The sequence below is a fragment of the Nycticebus coucang genome, chromosome 9 (genome assembly GCF_027406575.1).
Source record: "Nycticebus coucang isolate mNycCou1 chromosome 9, mNycCou1.pri, whole genome shotgun sequence".
NCBI classification, from domain to species: Eukaryota; Metazoa; Chordata; class Mammalia; order Primates; family Lorisidae; genus Nycticebus; species Nycticebus coucang.
In genome coordinates, this window is record NC_069788.1 from 51,884,688 (window position 1) to 51,908,281 (window position 23,594).

Sequence of the window (23,594 nt, forward strand, 5' to 3'; positions counted from 1 at the left end):
CTCTTAAACCCTCTACCGGCTTATGCATCCAAGATCGCCAAAGATTGGGTATCTGTGTCTTGCTTGATCTGTGTCTCTTTTGCTCGGAAAGTTGTCAAAGGAGCAATGTTTTGTGGAACCACAACAAGGATCCACCTCTCCAGATCCAGTGGTTGTGGACACCGCTCCAAAGTTCCACCCGGGTAGCGCACACACTGCACAGAAGTGGAATACTGATAGAGCCGAGCATGTTTAGCGAGCGGAGGTGTCGTGTGCGTGCGCATGCGTGGTTGTTTATTGTGTATCAGGCCACACTTCTGGACCTTTTAAGTAGAAGATGGGTTCAAGGAACATTTCCCCCACCAAAAAACATCCAACTCAGCTCAAGCCAAGGAAGGCTGTCTCAATTAGGAGGAAGGAGTGGGACTGTTCCAGAAGTGAGGATAACACGTTAAGGGAGTATGGAATCACACCAGTTGCTCTGTCCCCGGGGTCTCCAACAACCTTCCAAGCCTCTGAAAGCATCCCAGTAAGGCCTGCTTTGAAACATCTAAAGTAAGAGTAGTTTCTGTAAGGCTTTTTGCTATAAAGTCAGTTTTGCTCTTGAACCTACCTACTCATTTTTAAAAAGGAAAAAAAGTACCCTGGCATGTTTAATTTGATATCTAATATTTCATAATTAAATTAAGCTTTTCGACCAGATACCGCTTTCCTCATATTATAATTATTGGCATTTAAATATAAACTCTAGCATTCTTTAAAAATAAATCCAATAGGTTATAAAAGAACAAATTGAAACAAACATCATGTATAGAAAAACATATGTGATCAAATTCTTCTATAACTTGAAATGTTGATTTTTCCTTCTTAAATTTTAACTTCCTACAGAGTTATCTTTGGATGCAATATTCTTTTATGTTTAGTTTTTAAAAATGATTTTTACTCTCTTCTTTTGTGCTGAGAAACATAAATATGTACATTACTACGAACTTATTTTTGTTGTAAGCAGCATAATGACCTAATTTTTATAAGAATTCTTCTGGATTATCGTTGAAATTATTAGTTCGTCACGACTAAACATTAAAACAAATATAAATTTGAAAACTAATATGTACTAATTTAATAAACTAATAAAACTAATTTAGTACTAATATGTACTAAAGATACAAAACAACAAGAAGAATATCTAAATATTATCAATAGGTTTAACAATTATTTCATACATTCATAGATGTCTGAATCGTAACATGAATTATTTCAACATCAATTCTATACCTATTTTTGGTTTTTTAACTACTGGGAAATATATTTTGTTATGCAAAAAAAAGTACAAACCAGTTGTTTATCAAATTTTCCTCGAATTAGGTCAAGTTTGTATATTATAAGCAGCAAATATGAAACAGAGAAAAAAATTCACTGTAATCTGAAAAATTATCTGGGGCAAAAAGAGAATCTAGGCGTAGTCTATTAAAGGATAGAGTAGAAAACCAAACCTACTGTGTTTCCGTAGTGTAGTGGTTATCACATTCGCCTAACACGCGAAAGGTCCCCGGTTCGAAACCGGGCGGAAACACTTCTTTTCCTCCCTCAACTTTTAACTTACTTCGCAGAGTTTCCGTTTGAACGAGATAAGATCTTTGTATTCTCAAACACACAGCACAGAATCTTTGTTTTCTCAAACAGGTGAGCTTTTATCCCTCCTCCATCATCCAGCCACAAGCTGAATTAACTCCCTGAGATCATAACCCTCAGCGCTAGAAAACCTCCAGTTCTGATCTCCCTCGGAGTCCGTGGGCTCTGAAGGGCCGGGGTTGAGGGGGAAGGGGAGTGATCCTGAAACCCAGAACCCCGCCCGCATCACGCAGGTGAGACTAGCTACCTTGGAGTCCTGAGAGAACTTGCAGGTTTTTCCGCAAAGGGAATTTTCTCCAAAATTTCTTGGAAAGAACAGGGATCCGCTTTGAGACTAGTGGGGAAAAGGGCAGTCTATTCTTCGCTCTTTTCTGCTGAAGCTCAGAGAAGAAACTCAATTTTTGAAAGTTAGCTCTTAAACTTACATCAGGGATTCTGCACTTGAACAAGGATACAAAACTGTGATTAAATTTGGAACAACCAAAAGAAATTCGGCACTTTTCTCTTTCTTCCCTTCCGTGAAAATGAACATTTGTCCTGAGCCCATCAAGTCCTAAGACCCTAACTCTTTCGGCAAATTTAGAGGAACTTGCAAAAATGACCCCACCTCTTAAAAGTCTCACTTCATACTGTTAAAATGACAATTAAATTTGAACATGAGAAGTTATAGAAATCCCTATAGACCACAGCCCACTGAAATTATTCAAACTAGTAAACATTAAATTATTCGCCCTGGCCTTCCTTGCCTTTCCCTCCAAACTCTAATAAAGGCTCTGGCCTAATGCTTTCTCCCTGTTCTAGTCTTCCCCCACCTGATCACCCTGATGTCTTTCTCATGTGACAGAGCATAGCAGGCCATGTCTCTAGGATCTATGAGTTTAATAAACTTCATTTTCCTGAGTCACTTTTATGTTTCTTGTGGTGGCTGCACCAACTACCAAATAAAAGAATATAAAACAATAGTCAAAGAAGGAAGACACAGATATCAATTATAGCCTCATCATCAATTACCAAAATAGGACTATAGTAGCCTTTCATGTTTGCTATTTGTAACTATTTTCTTTTCTCTCTTTCCCATTTTATTTTACACAGAAGTTGCTAGAAATTAAGTTTACAATTTAGTCTTCAGATGATGGAATGTTCAGAGAAATTGCCACTGAATTTGTGAAGTAATTGTTACAGCCTGCAATGGATGTGATGTCTCTTGTGACTGTTTGGCTGCTTCTTTGGAGGAAAAGGTAAGAGCATCTCCACTTGTAAGAAGAAGATAAAAATATTTATGGTTTTATTGTCGTACAGGTATTCAAATGTCTGCAGAAGAATGAATATGGGAACTAAACTAGGTAGTCCAAAGGGTGAATTGTACAAGTTATCTCTATAGCACCTTGCTACAAATTCACTTCGGCCTCCCGCTCCCAATCCATGAAAATGGATCTGGGCCCTTTGCAAGTGGTACAATGTTAAATTTTGTCAATAGAGGGCACTGGAGAATCATGCCAGAGGAAATGATTTTGCTGCTAAATTAGGGTGTGCTCAAAGGGCGGGCTACCACAGCCGGAAGGGTTTCTCCAGTATTCCTGCACTCTGCGCACCTCCTTTAGCGTACCTCTGCTGAAAAACCTCTTCATAAACAATTGTCCCCAGTACCCTGAAGGGTACATGTCCTGCACGCTCAGTTGGGGCACCACAGTGACTGTTCTGTCCTTCCCAACTAGGTTTGGCTCTCAACTCTTAGTAGGGTAAGGAATACTTCCTTTCGTGCTCTGACTCAGTCCTAGGGGTAGTAGTTGCTCGTAATGATGGCCAGGTCTATATTCTTTAGAGTTCTCTTCACTTCTTACTCCAATCCTATAATGTAGTTAATAAATCCTATATTAAACTTTTCCTGCTCAAGTTACTGTGTGAAATTGTGCGGTTTCCCTCTGATCAGATACAGATTGATACACCTGCGTTAAGTGGATTCCTTTTTCACTGTTTGCAGCTGCTTCTAAGCGTAACCACCATCCTGACTTCTAAGGGCAAAGAATACTGAATACTCTCATTTAAATTTACACAAATAGAATCACATTGTATGTATACTTTTGTGCCTGACTTCTTAAGTTTAGACCCAAACTTGGACATTTTTCCAGTGTTAGTTATTACAAATTGTGTTACTTAGAACATTCTCTTTAGGTAAATACACGAATACACTTCTGTAGGGAATATAAATAGGAGTGACATTTTAGGGTGACAGAGTTAACATATGTTTTGTTGATTAGATATTTTCAAAGAATTTTTCAAAGCGGGTTGTACCATTTTAAATTCCCTCCAGTAGTGATGTGGTGACTTCAAAACATTTGTGGTAAATGAAATTAAAAGATAAAAGTAAAAAATATAAACTTCATTTCTTAACATTTAACATTTGATTAATATTAACAATTAACATTAATTAATTAGGGAAAGGCAAGGTAGAGCAGGGTGAATAATTTAATATTTACTATTTCAATGGGCTGTGGTCTATAGGGATTTCTGTAGTTTGAATGTTTTCTCCTCCAAAACTCATGTTCAAATTCAAATGTAATTTTAACAGTATGAAGTCAGACTTTTAAGAGGTGGAGTCACTTTTGCAAGTTCCTCTAAATTTGCCAAAAGGGTTAGGGTCTTTAGGACTTGATGGGCCCAAGTCTTTAACATTTCTTTAAATTTCTTAATTTCTAAAGTTCCATCAAGTTCAAGACAGTTTTGTGAGCCATAACACCAGCCATTTAATCCATCCCTATAGAACTGAGGGTACTGGGAATTTAGCCATATCAACACTGTCTTTTTAATTACTTCTATTTTGATTTATTTTTTTATTTGGACACCTCATTCTATAATATAGAATGAGTATTCCTAATGCAGTCTTTTTTTACATTAACTAATGAAAAATAGATGCCATTTAAAGATTTTCTTTTTAAGATTAGAAAACAAAAAGAAGTTGGAAAGAACCAAATTAGGACTATAAGGTGGATGGCTAATGATTTCCCATCAAAACTCTTGAAGTTTTCTTTATTTTGTGAGAAGAATAGCAGGAGGATTATAGTGGTGGAGGAGGAATCCCCAGTGAAGCTTTTTGGGAATTTTCCTGCTAAATATTTAGCTAATAGTCTCAAAACATTCTCATAATAAGCAGATGTTATTCAATAAGCAAAATGCCTTGAGGATCACAGAAAACTGTTGCCATGCTCTTTACTCTTGACCTGTTCACTTTTGCTTTGATTGGACCATTCCACATTTAATTGAGATGTCTGTGGTGTTAGCTATTACTTCTTCCATTAACAGTCAGTTCTCTTCAAGTAGGGCACAAACAAGCTTAATTTTTTTTCAAATTGATGTTCTGCTACTGTGGGCTTTATCTTCAACAATGCCTATCTCTTCTTAAAATGAGTTATCCATTTGTAAACTGCTGATTTCTTGGAGGCATTGTCCTCATAACTTTTTGTAAAGCATCAATTATTTCACCATTCTTCTACCCAAAATCCACCATAAATTTAGTGTTCTTGCCTCAATTTTAGCAGAATTCATGTTGCTCTGATAGGGGTTCTTTTCAAACTGATGTGTTATCTTTCTTAGTGTCTCAAACTAGATCCTGTTTAGACATGTTATAAAAAATTAGTAAAAGTTAATTTTAAATTTTCAAACATTCAAAATTTTAAAACATTTTGAAATTTATGCATAGTGTTTTCATCATACACATTTTCTATGAACTTTTTCAAGGCCCTTCCTATGAAGGTTCTTTTTGTTCCATATCCTTGCAAATGCTTATTATTTTCTGTATTTTTCATTTTAGTCATTCTAATTATATACTATTATGGTTTCAATTTGCATTTCTTTCATAACTAATAAAGTAGAGATTATTTCCAAATTTTTACTGCAATCTGGATATTTTATTTTATGCAGTGTCAATTCAAGTCTTTTGCCCACTGTTTTGTTAGGCAATCTTTTCCTAATGATTTATAGAAGTTGTTTACATATTTGGAATTAAATTCCTTTATCATATATTTGAATTGTTATTCTCTTATTTATAAGCTCTTTAGCTTGGCCAAGTTAATTAACCTATTTGATTAAGTCCCTTTAAAATTGGTATAATAATACATATCTAATAGTGCCATAGTGAGGGTCATCCATTCATTCTACTAATACTTATTGAGAGCCTATTATAAACTAGGTTCTGTTATAGAGAGTGGCCAGTCACTGTTGAACAACAACAGACGCTGCACCTGTCCTAATAGAACTTACATTCCACTGTGAGAGAAAAACATTAAATTGACGTGCACACGAATGTTAAAATTGCTAGGAGAAGATAGGTATTTTTCTATAAGTAAGGCAGATATCACATAGTTAAGGGTTTTAGGATAGTCTTTGGAGAATTATTTATTGACCTGGAGTCTAAAGGACAGACTAGGGAAAGAAGAGTTTTCCCAAAATTTTAAATGGTATATACAAAGACCTTTTGGTAGGAGATATCCCTGTAAATAAAAAGAATTAATATCTTCTGGCCAAGTCTGAGCAACATAGCAAGATCCTGTCTCCAAAACATAAAAAATAAAAATAAAAAATAAGCTGGACTTCATGGTACATGCCTATAGTCCTAGCTACTCAGGAGGCTAAGGCAGGAGGATCTTTTGAGCCTAGTAGTTCAAGGCTGTAGTGAGCTATGATTATGTTGCTGGATGACGGAGTGAGACCCTGTCTCTTGAAAAATAAAAATACATATTAGCAGTGTAGCTAGAGTACATAGAGCAAGAGGAAATATGGCTCGAAATAAGGCTCAAGAAGTATTTATGGGTTGAGCATGCATGGCATTTCAGGCCATTTTAAAAAGGATTAAGTAATGCGGCTTAAAGGGGTAGGGCACCAGCCCCATGTGGCAGAGGTTGTGGGTTCAAACCCAGCCCTGGCCACAAACTGTGTGTGGGGGGGAAAGGATTAAGTAATTTTACATCTAAAATGAGTCATTTGCATCAGATTCTCAATAAATACTTCCTTTTCTACTATTTATTTTCTCAAAATACACAGAACCTGATATAAAGTCCAATTTTATCTAAGAGACAGCATATTAAATTTAATTCCAAGACAATTCATAAAATCGGAAGAATCTTGTAAATCCTATTGTTCTATTTGTAGGTACAAAAACTACAATGTTTTGTCCATTTGTAGGTACAAAAACTACAATCTCACTGAGATTTCAAGTCTCTGCCCTCCTTGGGTTTTTGTATTTTATTTAAGTTACAGACATTAACCGCAGTGAACCAAGAGGTCATAATTAAAAGCAGAATAATTTCCTTGGATGACTTTAGTAGGGAAGTAGTAGTACCCATATACTAACCTTGTGTTAAAAATCAGAAGAAAACTAAATTTACCTAACAGAGCTATTCAGAACATTCCACCCCATAGCAACACAGTATACATTCTTCCCAGGTATACGCAGAGCATTTTCTAGGAGAAATCATACTAGGTCACAAACACATGTCTTAATAAAATTAAGAAGATCAAAAATCATACCACGTATCTTCTCTGATTATATTAGAATAAACCCAGAAATCAGTAGCAGAAGAATGACTGGAAAATGCACAAATACATGAAAATTAAACAACACACTTTTGAACAACCAATGGGTCAAAGAATAAATAAAAAAGGGAAATTAGAAAATATCTGGAAATAAATAAAAACAAAAATATAAAATACCAAAATTTATGGATGCAGCTGGCCAGGGTGTCTTACAGCATTCTGGGACGTCCAAGTGGTATTAGAGACCAGCCTAAGCAAAGTGAGACCATCTCTACTAAAAATAGGGAAAAAAAGCTAGATGTTGTAGTGGCCTGTATTCCCAGCTACTTGGGAGGCTGAGGCAGGAGGATCGCTTGAACCCAAGAGTTTGAGGTTGCTGTGAGCTGCAGTGATGGCACAGCACCCAGGGCAATAGAGTGAGTCTCAAAAACAAAAACAAAAATAAAACCAACAACTTACAGATACAGCAAAAGCAATGTTAATAGTAAAATGTATTGTCGGAAGCCATATAAGGTACAGCTTGGCCTTACTTCCTTTTTAAGTAAAAAAAAGTTTTACCTTTTCCCGGTAACTTTACCTGGCAACTAGCCAACCAATCACCTTATGCCCCATCTTACTCTAGCCAATCCCCAGTTAACAACTCCTCTGAACCTCCCAACAAGACCCACCCACCTTCCCCATAATGCTTATAAGGCACAAGTTTTTTCAATAAAGTTGGAGACTTGATCAGAAAACTGTCTTGTCTCCCTTTCTCGAGCCCCTTGTTTGTTTTTCTCCTTTAGGTGGTTCCTGCCTCCCCGTTGCTGTCCTGCGGGTCGGGACATCCTGGCACCCAACGTGGGGCGATCGGGACCCCCTGGAGGAGAACGCTTGCCTACGGAAGCCCGGCGGGCACCCTTCGGAGCTGCAGTGAGGATCCGTGTGCACTCCCCATTCAGATGGCCTCGGTTCACCCGCGTGAGACGGATCAGAAGAGAAGGTAGGCAAACAATAACTTACAAGATTTCAAACATTTCACCCCTTTGTCTTGGCTGTTATTATTGGCTCTCCTGGATCTAATCCACTTATCAACACTCACAGTGCCAAAGCGGGGAAGGACAAAAGGTACCCGTTTCAGCAGTGAGAACTCCAAAACACTTGGACTAGTTTTTTTGCCTAACACTCTCTAACAAACTCTGAGCTCGTTACATCTTATATGGTCATCCACCTCAAGGGCACTCCCAGGGACGCTGCCTCCCAAAGGCTATGCCTGAGGGCGGTAGGCAGCTGTCCTGCCTGAGAGGGTCCGAGCAGGCGGATTATACCTGCCGACCTATGACAGGCGAGCAGAGATCGTAAGGCACAGGGAGAGTGGTCACAAAGAAACTTAAGTTCCAGTGGACTGGAGACTTGCGTGAACCGAGATCCTGAGAGAGCCATACAGCCAACATAATGGGGAATTCGCTTAGTACACATGAAATGTTCCTTGACGGACTCAAAGGATCACTCAGAGTGCGAGGAGTAAGGGTTAAAAGAAAGAACCTTAAAGAATTTTTTAATTTTATTCATGAAACCCGCCCCTAGTTCCCTTTAGAGGGAACAATCAGCCAAAAACGCTGGGAACAAGTAGGAGATGCCTTGCAGGACTTTTACCACACCTTTGGTCCTGACAAAGTCCCAGTTACAGCCTTTTCCTACTGGAATTTAATTCATGACATGTTAAGCTCAACGGGTAGGGCGCCGGTCCCATATGCCAGAGGTGGCGGGTTCAAGCCCAGCCCCGGCCAAAAAAAAAAAAAAAGTTCATTCACTAGGTCCTGACATTCGAGATGTCATCAAGGTAGGAGAAAAGGCCTTAAAGAGGTTTCTCGCCCTCCTTCCACCTGCCCCTCTGTCACGGTAGAAATTCCTGACAACCCCCAGTTTCCCCTAAAGCCCCGAACAGCCCCAACAACACTCTTAAAACTCCAAAAACTATATGGGGCACCTTGTGACTGCAAGGGAGGAACAACTACAATAATACCCACCTCACATACTAGCCAAGTTGATTGCAGCGGCAAAACCGCCTATTTAACTTTCATGTCACAGATAGGAGGAGGACATAAGCAAAACTGGCAATGTGTTAATGCACCCAAAATAATACTCCCAATTCAAAATGAACCAGGACCTTGTCCCACGGAGTGCAAAATAACCGATCAAATGCACTCTATGTGCTACAATAGTGTCCAACAGTGCACCCACACAAACGGCAACACATATCTAACAGCCATTTTACAAAGAACTTATTCTGGCTCCTTTGGAGGTGAGCTTGATTCTACTCATAACCTGGGACACTCCAAATATGCCCAAGCCTCCTGCTTAGGCACTATTGGCAAAAATGTTTGCTGGCCACTAAAACCACCAATTCACACATCTGATGGTGGTGGGCCATCAGATAGGGTAAGAGAAGATGCGGTCCAAAAACAAATTGAAAAAATAATTAAAGAAAAATATATTCCCCTACAATACCACCCCTTAGCTTTACCTAAATCTCGAGACATAGATCTCGACATCCAAACCTCTGATATTTTAGAAGCCACTTTCAAAGCTTTAAATAATTCCAACCCAACCCTCGCGGAAAACTGCTGGCTATGTCTAACTCTTGGCACACCTATGCCCCTAGCCCTACTAACAAACACCTCCACTTCACATCTAAACAACTCACATCTAAACTATAGCGACAGTCTACCTTTTAGAGTCCAACCTATAGAATTTACACAAACCCCTTGTATATACAAACCTCCCCAGAACAATAATTATGATGTAGACTTAGGAAGCATCACCTTCACAAACTGCTCCTCCATTTCTAACATCACCTCACACTGGTGCCCCCCTCCTGGACATGTTTTTGTATGCGGAGGAAATTTGGCCTACACGGCCCTACCAGGTAACTGGACAGGCTATTGCGTAACCGCCCAACTACTCCCTGATATCTCTATTATACTAGGAGATCAACCTGTTCCTCTCCCCAGTCTTGATTATATAGCTGGACATCCACGCTCTAAAAGAGCTATTCAACTTATCCCACTAATAGCAGGACTAGGCATCGCTACAGCAGTAGCCGCAGGAGTTACCGGAACAGGAATATCTATACATTCCTACCACAAACTGTCTCATCAACTAATAGAGGATGTCTCAGCTCTTTCTGAAACAATTCACGATCTTCAAGATCAAATAGACTCCCTAGCAGAAGTAGTCCTACAAAACCGTAGAGGCTTAGATCTCCTCACGGCAGAGCAGGGAGGTATCTGTTTGGCTTTACAGGAAAAATGCTGTTTCTACGCCAAGTCAGGCATTGTTCGAGACAAGATAAAAAACCTGCAAGACCAGCTCGAAAAAAGAAGAAAGGAACTTCGTGATAACCCTCTTTGGTCAGGACTCAATGGACTTCTTCCTTATCTCCTCCCACTCCTAGGCCCCCTATTAGGTTTTCTATTAGTCCTTTCCTTTGGCCCCTGGCTATTCAAAAAGGTCACCACTTTCATTAAACAACAAATAGACTCTGCCCTAGCAAAACCAATTCAAATTCACTACCATCGCCTGGCTCTGTCTGACCAAGAAACTGACTCTCATGGCTTCCCCTCATAATGAGGGCAGTGTATAGATCAGAGGTACGCTTACCCATTCCTAATAAAAGGAAAAAAGGGTATGGGCACCGAGTTGAGTGCACAGCAAGGCATTGCAAGAGAAGGTCCCACAATCCTTCGACCTCCCGATCCCAAGGAGAAGTCAAATGAAGGATCAGACCCCCTCTGATTTTTCTCTGAGAGCAAACCTGGCTTGCATAGAGGTTGGTATCAAAAATTTCGCTTACCTCTCCTCTCCAAAAGATACCACAAATAACAAATGTGGATCTGGGAAATCCACGAGAGGAGCCAGGTCACTACTCCCTCTCTCGGTTAATGCCCACCTCCTTAAAACAAAAAGGGAGGAGATGTCGGAAGCCATATAAGGTACAGCTTGGCCTTACTTCCTTTTTAAGTAAAAAACAGTTTTACCTTTTCCCGGTAACTTTACCTGGCAACTAGCCAACCAATCACCTTATGCCCCATCTTACTTACTCTAGCCAATCCCCAGTTAACAACTCCTCTGAACCTCCCAACAAGACCCACCCACCTTCCCCATAATGTTTATAAGGCACAAGTTTTTTCAATAAAGTTGGAGACTTGATCAGAAAACTGTCTTGTCTCCCTTTCTCATGCCCCTTGTTTGTTTTTCTCCTTTAGGTGGTTCCTGCGGCCACCCGTTGCTGTCCCGCGGGTCGGGACAATGTATAATGTTAATATCTATACTAAATGAGAAGATCTCAAATAAACAATTTAATTTTATACCTGAAAGATCTAGAAACAGAACAAACTAAGCCTAAAGTTAGCAGAAGGATGGAAATAATAAAGATTAAAGCAGAAATAAAATAAATAGAAAAATTTTGCGAATAGAATAATTTCAGCAAAATCAAGATTGGGTTTTTGAAAGGATAAGCAAAATTGACATTTAGACAGAATAACAAACAAGACAGAAAACTCAAATAAATCAGAAATGAAAGAGGAGACATTACAACTGATGCTACACAAATAGAAAGGATCATAAGATACTACTATAATTATATGCCAACAAATGGACAACTTAGAGGAAATTCATGTATTTCTAAAATCATACAATGTACCAAGACTGAATCATGAATAAATAAAAATTCTGAACATACCTACAACTAATATGAATATTGAATCAGTAACCAAAAACCTCTCAACAAAGAAAAGCCCAGGCCCAGATGACTTCATTAGTACATTTAAAAAGAAGAATTAATGCCAATCCTTCTTACATTAATCCACCAAACTGAAGAACAGAACACTTCCAAACTTATTTTATGAGGCCAGAACTGTCCTGATATCAAATAAAGACAGATAAGGACATTATAAGAAAACTTTGGGCCAATATTCCTGATGATAAAATATAGAGGGAAATATCCTCAATAAAATACTGACAAACTGCTTTGAACAGCACATTAAAAGAATCATACACCATGAACAAGTAGAATTTATTCCTGGATGCAAAAATGGTTCACATACAAAACTCGATTAATGTGATATGTCACATAAACAGAAAGAAAGAAAAAATTACATAATCATCTCGATTGATGCAAGAAAAAGAAGCACTTAACAAAATGCAATGCACTTTCACGAAAAAGCTCTGAACAAATCAGGTATTGAAGGAGTGTATCTCAACATAATAAGGGCCATGTATGATAAGCCTACACTTAACATTATACTAAGTGGTAAAAAACTACAAGCTTTTTCTCTAAGATCAAGAATGAGGTTAAGATGTCACTCTCAGCACTTTTATTCAACATAGTACTGACAAACCCTAGTCAGAGCAGGGGATGGTTCTAGAATCAATACCTTGCATATAATTATTTGGGAAATGCAAAGCAAGCCAATGGAGACATGTCACCTCATACCTGTTAGAATGACTATTATCAAAAATACCCCCAAACAAGTGTTTGTGAGCAGGGGAAAAAATTAAAATCTGTGTACCCTGTAGGTAGAAATGCAAAATGGTACACCCACTATGAAAAATAGTATGGATGTTCTTTAAAAAATTAAAAATGTAATTACCATTATATGAGCCAGCAATACCACTGTTGCCAAGTTTTACCCAAAAAAGTTAAAATCAGGATCTCAAAGACATCATAGGACACCTAAATTCATTATAATTAATGAATTCACAACAGGCAAGCTGTGGAAACAACCTAAATGTCCATCAGATTAATGGATAGAGAAAATGTGGTACATACATACATCGAATGGAATATTGTTCACACTTTCAAAAATGGGGAAATTAGGCAATATGCAGCAATGGATGAACCTTGAGAACACTACGCTAAGTGAAATAACCCACTCAAAATGACAAATACTGCTTAATTCCACCTGAGATACCTAAAATGATCAAACTCATAAAATCAGAGTAGAATCATGGTTGCCAGGGGTTGGGGAGAAAGGGAAATGAAGAATTACTAATCAACTAACAAAGTTTCAGTTATGCAAGATGAGTAAATTCTAAAGATCTGTTGTACAACATTGTGCCTAGAATTAACAATACTACAGTTGACCTTTGAATAACATGGGTATAAACTGTACCTGTCCAGTCTGCTTATATGCAGATTTTTTAAAACAAAATGCACAGTTTGAATATACAGTATTCACAGGATGTGAAAACATTGTAGAAGTCAGTTTGGCAGAGCTGATTGAGAGGCCTAACTACAGATGGTTCTTGGAAAATGTGTGAGGCGTGGGGGGAGGGAGGGGAGGTAGTTCTAGAATCAGTACCTTGCATCAGTGAGGGATGACTATATATTGTACACTTAAAACTTAAGAGGGTTTGATATTCTGGTACATACGCAGTTTCCATTTCATAACGCCCAAAGCACCTGATAGAGTCTTTTGTTATAATGTTGGGTAGCTTTAGGTCTTAGGAAAAACAATCTCTCTGGCTTTCTGGGTCTTCCTTTCACCTCTCCCAAGGCAGGAATCTAATCTTCCTCCTCCTCTTTCCCATTTTGGTCATAAGGACTGCATTCCAGAGAGGCCCTGCCCCATAACCCTGCACACCTTGCAGGCTAATCACATTTCAACACAGTTATCCATTAAAAACCCAAGAACACTGGATTTAGGGAGCCTCTGGATAGCTGAACACATGAAGGTTCCTGGAGAGTGGCCCCCAGGGAAGGCACGGAAACTCTCCCGCTTCCCCATACCTTGTCCTACACATCTCTTCATCCATATCCTTTGTAATATCCTTTATAATAGACCAGTAAGGGTGTTTCCCTGAGATCTGTAAGCCACTCCAGTGAATCAATTTAACAGAAAGAGGAGGTCGTGGAAAGCCCAACTTAAAGCTGGCTGGTCAGAAGTTCGAGATGCCAGTACTTAAAGCGGGTGGAGGCAGGGGCAGTTTGTGGGACTGAGCCCTCATCCTGTAAGATTTAACACACTCTCCAGGTAGATACCTATACCCAGATAGTGTCTGCTGCTTGGTGTGTGGAGGGGGCAGGAGGTGGGGGGAGAACCTTACCATTGCTCACAGAAATCTCTGTTGATGATTATTGTGGTGTAAGAAGAGAGGAATTTGATACGAAGTGGAAGGTCAATCTCATGTCAATTGTTCTTACCAAATAATATAAAAAAAATTAAATCAAAGTAAAATTGACTTAGTTTTAACTCTTTCTAGAAAACATGTAATAAAACCTACAGCATCAAATAATTAAAACTTGAAATATTTTCTTTCTCTCTTTTTTAAAGTTTTAATAAATCTTGCCACTAGCCCAGAAAATCTAGAACCCCACAAATCTAGTGCCTACAGGAACCATTGCAACTTCAGTAAAGTTTGGGAGTCCCACCTCAGGTAGACCTGAATTTGAAGTACTGGGAGACTTCCCCTTGAACCCAATGAAGAAGAATCTTCCATAAGCCTCAGACACCTGATAACAACTGAGCACCCAACTTGAGGATCTTATGGCTAGAGCTATGGATTTGACTCCAGGACTGTATCCAGCATCCCAGAGACACTCAGGTCATAATTGACTCCAAGTAGAAAAGTCTGGAGCAGAAGACATGTAGATCAAGCCCAGTTCTGAACTAAGTGTCTGAAGGTCTTTCTGGGGGATGGAGGTTGGAGGGATGGAGGGAACTGAAAGAGAAAGGAAGGTCAGGTTAAGAAATTGTCTCTGAAATACAGATATTCCCAAAGATCCTGAAGACAGAAACATTGTTTTTTTTGTCTCCTTCATCTGTAACCCATCCCAAACCTACCCCCTCCTCTCCCAGAGAAATACAACCTTCACAGCACAGTATTGAAATAATTTTCGGCAACAAAGTTAAGTTGCCAAAGACAGTTGAGGTAGTTTTCACCACTAGTTAAAACGAAGGTATTGCAAGTCATGCTCATGGGCTCAATGACCACTGACATACTCTATTTTGGAAGTGCCTGTTCATGTCTGTTGCTCATATTCCTTAAAATGAATGCTAAATAATTAAGTTACTATTGGGAAACAAGCATAGAGTATTTCTGTGACCTTGGAGAAACAAAGAATTTTACAGAGACACAATAATTAACATAAAAGTTAAATGAATTGGACTTCATAAAAGTTAAGAATTTTATCACGAGACACCATTAAGATATTTACCAGACATAGATAAGAAGACTACATTGACAACACAAAGAATGCTTAATTAAATGATAAATAAAATTCAATAATAAAAAGACAATCCAATAAAATGCACACTGCTGTGGTTCAAAAAAGAGCTTTGTTCTGTTTTACAAACCATGATTGCCTCTTTCCTGATTAAGAAGGGAGGCTGGGCGAACCTGGCAGGTAAGACCTGCCACCAGAGGTGCCTCAGCTTACTAAGTTGGGTCAGAAGCCACTGCATCAGTATAGGGACTGAAGTTAGGGCCCCACCTCGATGCTCTGTCAGAGACACGTTTCAGCATTGCTGCTGAGAGTGGGGTTGAGTTTAATGAAATGAGAAATTACCCAACCTGAAGTAGAGAGAGAGGAAGAAAATGCAAGATGTATTTTTTTGCCTAGTTTCAGAGTGAGGATTGTTTGCGTGTGAAACAATCATGAGAACAACTATGCTATTGAGTTCTCTAAAAATTAAAATGGACAGACGTTTCTTTCTTTTTTTTTTTTTTTTGTGGTTTTTGGCCAGGGCTGGGTTTGAACCCACCACCTCTAGATATGGGGCCAGTGCCCTGCCTTTGAGCCAAAGGTACCACCTGGACAGATGTTTCTTGAATGTGTAATGTTCTGTAATACAAAATTTGTTATTTTCATTAGAGTATTTTCATATTTGTTGCATTTTTTTCTTTCCATTTATCAAAACCAAAAATATCAAATCTCCTGACTCAATATCCAGGAAGGCTTTCCCCAGAGACACAAATCCTCACAGAAGCAAGGCCAAGAAACCTCAGGCAAAACAGTGAGGAATTTGATTTCAATTACAGGACTGTTCTAGATACTGCCCTACGCCAGTTTCTCTGTCCTTCCCACTACTCACTCACCTCTGGATTACAAAGAATGACTTTTTAAAAACCAGGAACCTAAGGGAGGGGCCCTGAAGATCTCCAGCACTTTGGGGCAGGGAAGGGCTAGGCATAGAGAGACTGGCTCAGTCCTATGATCCTAGCACTCTGGGAGTCCTAGAAAGGAGGATCCCTTGAGCTCAGGAGCTCCAGACCAGCCTGAGCAAGAGTGAGACCTCATCTCTACTAAAAATAGACCAATGAGATAGGCATTGTGAAAGGTGCCTGTAGTGCCAGCTACTTGGGAGACTGAGGCAGGAGGAACACCTGAACCCAGAAGTTTGAGGTTGCTGTGAGGGCAACAGAGTGAGACTCTGTCTTGGAAAGGAAGAAAAAAGGAAGGCTTTTATAAACTCAAAAAATATATATATAAAATAGCCGGGCGTTGTGGCAGGTGCCTGTAGTCCCAGCTACTCGGGAGGCTGAGGCAAGAGAATCGCCTAAGCCCAGGAGTTGGAGGTATATACATAAAAAAAAGATAACATAAAAACAATTTGTCTAGAATACTACCTTTGAGGATGGGGTGGAAAAGAATATGTATTTGTATTGTATGTGCATGTAATTTAATTATTTAAGACTGAGTCTCACTCTGTTCCCCTGGTAGAGTGCTATGGCTCATAGCTCACTGCAACCTCAAACTCTTGGGCTCAAATGATCCTCTTTTGTCTCAGCCTCCAAGTAGCTAAGACTACAGGCACCAGCCACCACGCTGGGCTAGTTTTTCTATTTTTAGTGGGGTTGGGGAGGCATCTGTCTGTTGCTCAGGCTGATCTCCAACTCCGGAGTTCAGATGCTCCACCCACTTTGGCCTCCTGGAGTGCTAGGATTACAGGCATGATCCCCTGCACCAACCGGTGTTACTTATTTTAAAAAGTAAAGAATTTAACAAATATTATAAGCACATAATCAATGGCAAGAGTAGTCTTTAGAATGGTGATTGGAGCCAAATTATTTATTCAAAAAATAAATAATTTAAGAAAAATTGTGGAGGCCTGGTGTAGTGGCTCACACCAGGTGTAATCTTAACACACTGGGAGGCTGAGGCAGGTGGATTGCTGGAGCTCAGGTGTTCAAGACTAGCCTGAGCAAGAGTGAGACCCTGTCTCTAAAAATAGCTGGGCATTGTGGTTGGCAAATATAGTCCCAGCTACTTGGGAGGCTAAGGCAAGAGGATCACTTGAGCCCGAAGAGTTTGAGGCTGCTATGAGCTAGGACTCCATTGTACTCTACCCAGGGTGACCACGTGAGACTCTGTCTCAAAACAAACAAAAAAAAAAAAAAAAGAAAGAAAGAAAAAAAGAAAAGAAAAATTATAAACACATAAAAAAGAAGGCAGGGAGGATGAGCAAAAGTGGTCTTACAGGGTCTCCTTAAGGGTCTTCATGGCTGACAAGGAGCCATTATTCTCTAACATTATTCCCTAGGAGGCAGACTCCACTTGAAATGCTAGACACCCAGTAATTCACAAAAGTATGATTTAACCATGGAGAAAGGTAAGACAAAAAAATTAGGAGGCTTCTGGATGACATACAATACTGGCCCTAAACATACGTGTTAAGTGAGACTTGGGAGTTTTGAGAAAATCATTGATTGAACAAAAAATCAGACTCACACAGAACCTTCCATATTAATTGGATTCTGTAGTGAACTGTTTCAATAAAGTCTATCAAGATGATTATAAGTTACCTGTTTTAACAATGAAACCAAAAGGCAACAACAAAAACCTACCTTGTTTATAAAAAGCTTGATATTGAGAATGCCTGACCTCGTTCTTGGCTGTTTTGGGAAACCAGAAAAAATCCAGGGCACATACTCAGTTCAGCTGTCATCACTCCCACAGGGCCTATTCCAGCCCTTTGGAGAGCAGCCCTGATTAGCTCCAGGCCTTCCTAAGGGATACAGAAGAAATTCTCTTGCTCTAGCACTTTCTCTGTAAATTTTTTTGGCCAAATCCACAGAAAGGAAATAATGAAAACTTCCGCCTTCAAGTATGTGAGTGCAGTTTTAAAGATCAGTGATTTTTTATTTTGTATTTTAAGGAAATGTACCTCTCTTTTTATTTAGGCATAGGTACAAGATAGGAAATGACTTTTTCTAGTTTCCCAAATACACCCAAGAATGAGCTCAGTCATTCTCAATATCAAGCTTTTTATTAAAAAAGGTAGATTTTGTTGTTGCCTTTTGGTTTCATTATTAAAACAAGTAACTTATAATCATCTGGATAGACTTTATTGAAACAGGTAAGGAGTGATGTAGGGATTATGGATGGCAGATGTAGAAAGAGCTAGGGAGTTGTCTCTTTCATTACAGTGAAATTTTAAGCTGATTTAGTGCAATCTTAAAAAACAACCAGAAATTAGTTTCATACTTACTGATCAGCTTAGTAAATTATTGCAAGAATGGAAAACTAAATATCCAGTGTACTCCATACTAATAGAACATCATGAAAATAATGCTGATATTAGGAGTTTAGTTCCCATAGAGGCCAGGGCAAGATATAATTTATTTTTTAACCCTTGACAGTTTCTAAGTCTCAGTCTACATGAGGTTGCCACTTATTTATTTTGTACAAAATCCTCTTTGTCTTTTGGGGCAAGGAGCAGACAATACAAAGAATGTCCAATTCCCCCACCAGGCTCAAAGTAGAACCCAGTTTCTTTCTTAAATCCCTGAGGAAATTCCCTTTGCAGAAAACCCATAGCCTTGATCTTGAGAGTCCAAGGAAGCCAGTCTCAGCTTCATGGCAGAGAACGGATCCTGTACCACTGGCACCTGCTGGGGTTGACATTATCTGGGCCACCCTCTATACAAAAGATATTAACTGCACTGTTAATCAAACAAATGACTTGTATAAGATACAATGTTATGGAAACAACCTAACCCACCAATCCAGGAATGGATTAACAAACTGTGGTATATGCATACCATGGAATACGTATTCAGCCACAAAAAAGAACGTGACTTTACACCTTTTGTATTAATCTGGATGGAATTGAAACACATTCTTCTTAGTAAAGCATCACAAGAATGGAGAAGGAAGAATCCAATGTACTCGATTCTGATATGAGGACAATTGATGCTAGTATATGGCAGGGGGTAGGGGAATGGGGGAGCAGAGAGAGGGAAAGAAGGAGGGGTGGGGGGGGTCATGGTGTGTGACACACCTCTTGGGGGTGGGACACAATTATGAGGGTCTTTACCTAACAAATGCAAGCAGTTTAAACTGGTTCTCTGTACCCTCAAGGAATCCCCAACAATAAAAAAAAGATACAATGTTAAATGTTTAGTAGAACTCAGCAAACAAGTGCAGAATACACAGGAGCCATTAAGAAACTCTCTATAGATACTAAAGTATTGAGATAATAAATTGTTCTCTAATCAATATAGAATTGAACTAGAAATCATTAACGGAAAGAAACATGACTATCTTCAAATGCAGGAAAGTTAACATCACACTCCTAAATAACCCATGGGTCAAAGGCAAATTACAAGAGAAATTAGAAAATAGTTTGAACTAAAAATGATAAAACAGGCTCGGTGCCCGTGGCTCAAGCGGCTAAGGCACCAGCCACATACACCTGAGCTGGCAGGTTCGAATCCAGCCCGGGCCTGCCAAACAACAATGACGGCTGCAACCAAAAAAATAGCCGGGCGTTGTGGCGGGCACCTGTAGTCCCAGCTACTTGGGAGGCGGAGGCAGGAGACTCGCTTGAGCCCAGGAGTTGGAGGTTGCTGTGAGCTGTGATACTACAGCACTCTACCCAGGGCGACAGCTTGAGGCTCTGTCTCAAAAAAAAAAAAAAAAATTAATTAAAAAAAGATAAAACATATCCCAATTTGTTGATAGTTGTTTAAATTGTTCTTGGAGAGCAAGTTACAGATTTATATACATATATTATCCATTCCAGCATGTAAGAAGCTGAAAGTCGTCTCTTAGTCCTAAAAACAAGTAAAACACTGAACAAACTGAAAAATCAACTCTTAACTCCATCCAGGTAAAGCACATTCTTCTAAGTATCACAAGAATGGAAAAGCAAGTATCCCATGTACTCAATGTACTCATGTACTCAATATACTCAATACTAATATGAAACCAAAGGAAAAACAACTGCATGCCCACATGAGAGAAAACAAGTATATTCAAGTGGAGAAGGGGGAGGTGGGAGAGAGGAAAGCAAAGAAGTGAGGGGGATTGGTAAACTCTCACCCAAAGTGCATAATGTAAGGGTATAGAGCATACACTCCCGGATGAAGGCCTCAACTACAACTTGAACTTTACCTTAATCATTTGTACCCTCTTATTAATCTGATATAAAAATAAATAAATAAACAAAACTCAACTCTTAGATCTGTCCATGAAGTGAGGTCATGGGGCAAACCACTGCTCCCCAAATTGCAAAGACAGGCAAAAAAGAATCACAGCTTACCAGAAAGAGCCCAGAGAGTAGAAACCTCCCAGTGAACCAGTGCTAGAGTAGGAAAACCTGAATTGTAATTAAATTGTTGGTGGACAAGTCTTAGAAATAAAACCTCCCTACCCAGTCTTCTGGGCACCACAATTTTGTGAACTTTACCTCAGGAGCTGAAACAGGTTCTCAAGGTGAATATGGAAGAAATAAAATTCTCTCTGCTTCTGGTAAAGGATAGGGAAAAGAATGGTTTTGAAGTACAGGAGAGCATTCTGTTCTTCTTAACAAGGTCTGCCCTCAGAAGGAACTATTTAACTAGAGCCTAACCTGCTGGGTTTTATCAAAGCCTGACTGACATAAAGGAAGGGAAATCACCTATGCTAGCCTACTTTAGCTTAAAAAGCTCTATTTGAAGTTCACAGTCCTGACTATCTCATGTCTCTGACCTGCTTTCTATCCTTAGGTGTCAGGGTCAGAAGGATTTACAGAGGTATGGGAAGTGGGTTGCTGTAATCATGCCATTTGGTTTCTGGCCTCTTTCTTTCTCTACTTGTCTTCCAAATAGTTGTAGTTTTGTCAGAGTCCTAAGGATTTCTTCCCCACAATACTATAATAGTGGATACATGTCATTATACATTTGTGCAAATCGACAGAATGTATAAAACCATGAATAAATCCTAATACAAACTGTAATCTCAGGGTGATGATAATCGCCACCGTAGGTCATCAATTGTAACTAATGTACCAATTTGGTGGGGGATTTGATAATGGAGGGGTAGGGTTATGTATGAATGGAAGCAGGGGAGACATGGGAAATCTCTGTATCATTCACTCATTTTTGCTATCAGCCTAAAATTGTTTTTTAAAAAGATCATAAAAATAAATGCATATTTAAGAGAAAAAGAGAGCCTGTGGCTCAGTGAGTAGGGCACTGGCCCCATATACTGAGAGTGTCAGGTTCAAACCTGGCCGCAGCCAAACTGCAACCACAAAAAAAAAAAAGAAAGAGAGAGAGAGAAGAAGAAAGGTTTATATTTGCAGAAATTCATGAAAGGAAATGAAGCTTTTAATCTCAAGGTTGGCAGCAAGTCAAGCCTAGACATTGTGTGGACAGCTGTGAAGAACAGACATCAAAGAACCAGTATCTCACAAAGATATTTCTTAGAGTTTGAATGGTAACTCAGCGGAACATTGAACAATATTAATGCTGAGTGAGAGAGCAAGAAGGAATTCTGAGGGATGCAGAGGACAAATTCCAATGTCAACACGTCACAAAGTAAACATGAAGTCTGGTCAGGGCCGAGATGTTTGAAATTGTGGTCATGGTTTTAGTATAAAACTCATAGAATTTAAATACTGAAGAACTTCGGGTGTTGGATACTTTCTCAGGTTGGCATGGTTCTTGTTTGGGATCAGTTTAAAAATGCAACTGTGTCTCTGCTGATAAAAAATAAATTAAATTAAAATATGTGATTGTGGACTCTGACTCAGCAGCATGCCTGAATCAAGAAAAGACAGATTTTGGAGAAGGATGAGAAACTGTTGGGACCAGCCCCTCACCAGGATCATGGGGTACCTGATTAAAGTGGAATTGACCAAATGGGGAAAATGAAGACACAAAACATAGAAAGTTTACAGGTGGGTCCAAGGGACCTCCATTAACCATGGGAGACACAATAGAGGCCTGGAGTTCTTTGACCACTGAGCTTTCATTGAGTTCTCTCAAAGCCAGTTTTAGGTGGGAGGTCTATGAGCAAATGGAGAAGTGAGTAAAGATCAGCCTGTGAGCTATTTGTGTCATTAGCAATTGTGTTATTGTGCATTAGCAATTGTATGAACACGTGCTTTTTTCCATTATCTCCTCTTCCATAATTAATAGTTAACTATACTTAACCCATGTGTCTCTTGAGAAACAAGGAATATAACCTTAAGGCAAACAGGATGTGAGACCCTCACTCTTCAGAGGTCCAAAGGGGATCTTAAGCCCCTTGCTCCCCTATGGGGCAAACAGGCTGATGCTAATGCCCACATTGGAAGCTGGGAAAGAAAGTCCTTCTGTCTCTGTTTGTGTGGATTTTGGTTGTGCACACTGCTGCTCAGACTTCATGTTAGTCAGCAAAGCTATTTTTATTAAAAACCAACTGAAGGTGGTGCCTGTGGCTCAGTGGGTAGGGTGTCGGCCCCATATACCTGAGGGTGGCAGGTTCAAACCCTGTCACCGCCAAACTGCAACAGAAAAATAGCTGGCATTCTGGCAGGCACCTGTAGTCCCAGCTACTTGGGAGGCTGAGGCAAGAGAATCGCCTAAGCCCAGGAGTTGGAGGTTGCTTTCAGTGAGCTGTATGATGCCGTGGCACTCTACTGAGAGTGATAAAAGTGAGACTCTGTCTCTACAAAAAAAATAAAAAAATAAATAAAAATAATAAAAATCAATTGAAACACTAAAGCTAAGCTGCTGTTTCTTTGCTCAGTTAAACTCCTAAGCTCTCTTTTGCTCTTGGACATTATCACTTGGGGGGGGGGAGCTTAGAGTATTTAATTTCTAATTTCCCCACAATAAACAGGGAAATCCTCCTTAGATCTGCCAGGGGAGGATCCCCAGTTCTGGAAGGGGTTTCTGTAGTGTAGTATAGTGGTTATCACGTTTGCCTCACATGTGAAAGGTCTCTGGCCAGAAACTGGGCAGAAACAATGTCTGGTGTCTGCTTTTCCTCCCCCTGTTTTCCTAATGCTTCACTTTGAGTGATTTGCATTAATCACTTTCTAGTTGGAATCAGTGATATCCACTGGGTGGTATCACAACCTAGAAAAAGTTGTTTGAGAAAAGAATAAGTTGGGTAAGAAATATTCCAGTTGGGTAAGAACTATTTCAGTTGGCGATAAGACTCTAACTCTAATAATGAAAGTCTTCATTATAGGAATTAATTTCTCTGTTTAGTATCAAGT

The 23,594-nt window shown here is 39.4% G+C and overlaps 1 non-coding gene across 1 annotated transcript; it reads left to right on the forward strand.

Moving 5' to 3' along the window:
• The first annotated feature begins 1,479 nt into the window (after window positions 1–1,479).
• On the forward strand, window positions 1,480–1,552 carry TRNAV-AAC (transfer RNA valine (anticodon AAC)). Its single transcript has one exon. It is a non-coding gene; the product is annotated as a tRNA-Val (tRNA).
• The last annotated feature ends 22,042 nt before the right edge of the window (window positions 1,553–23,594 follow it).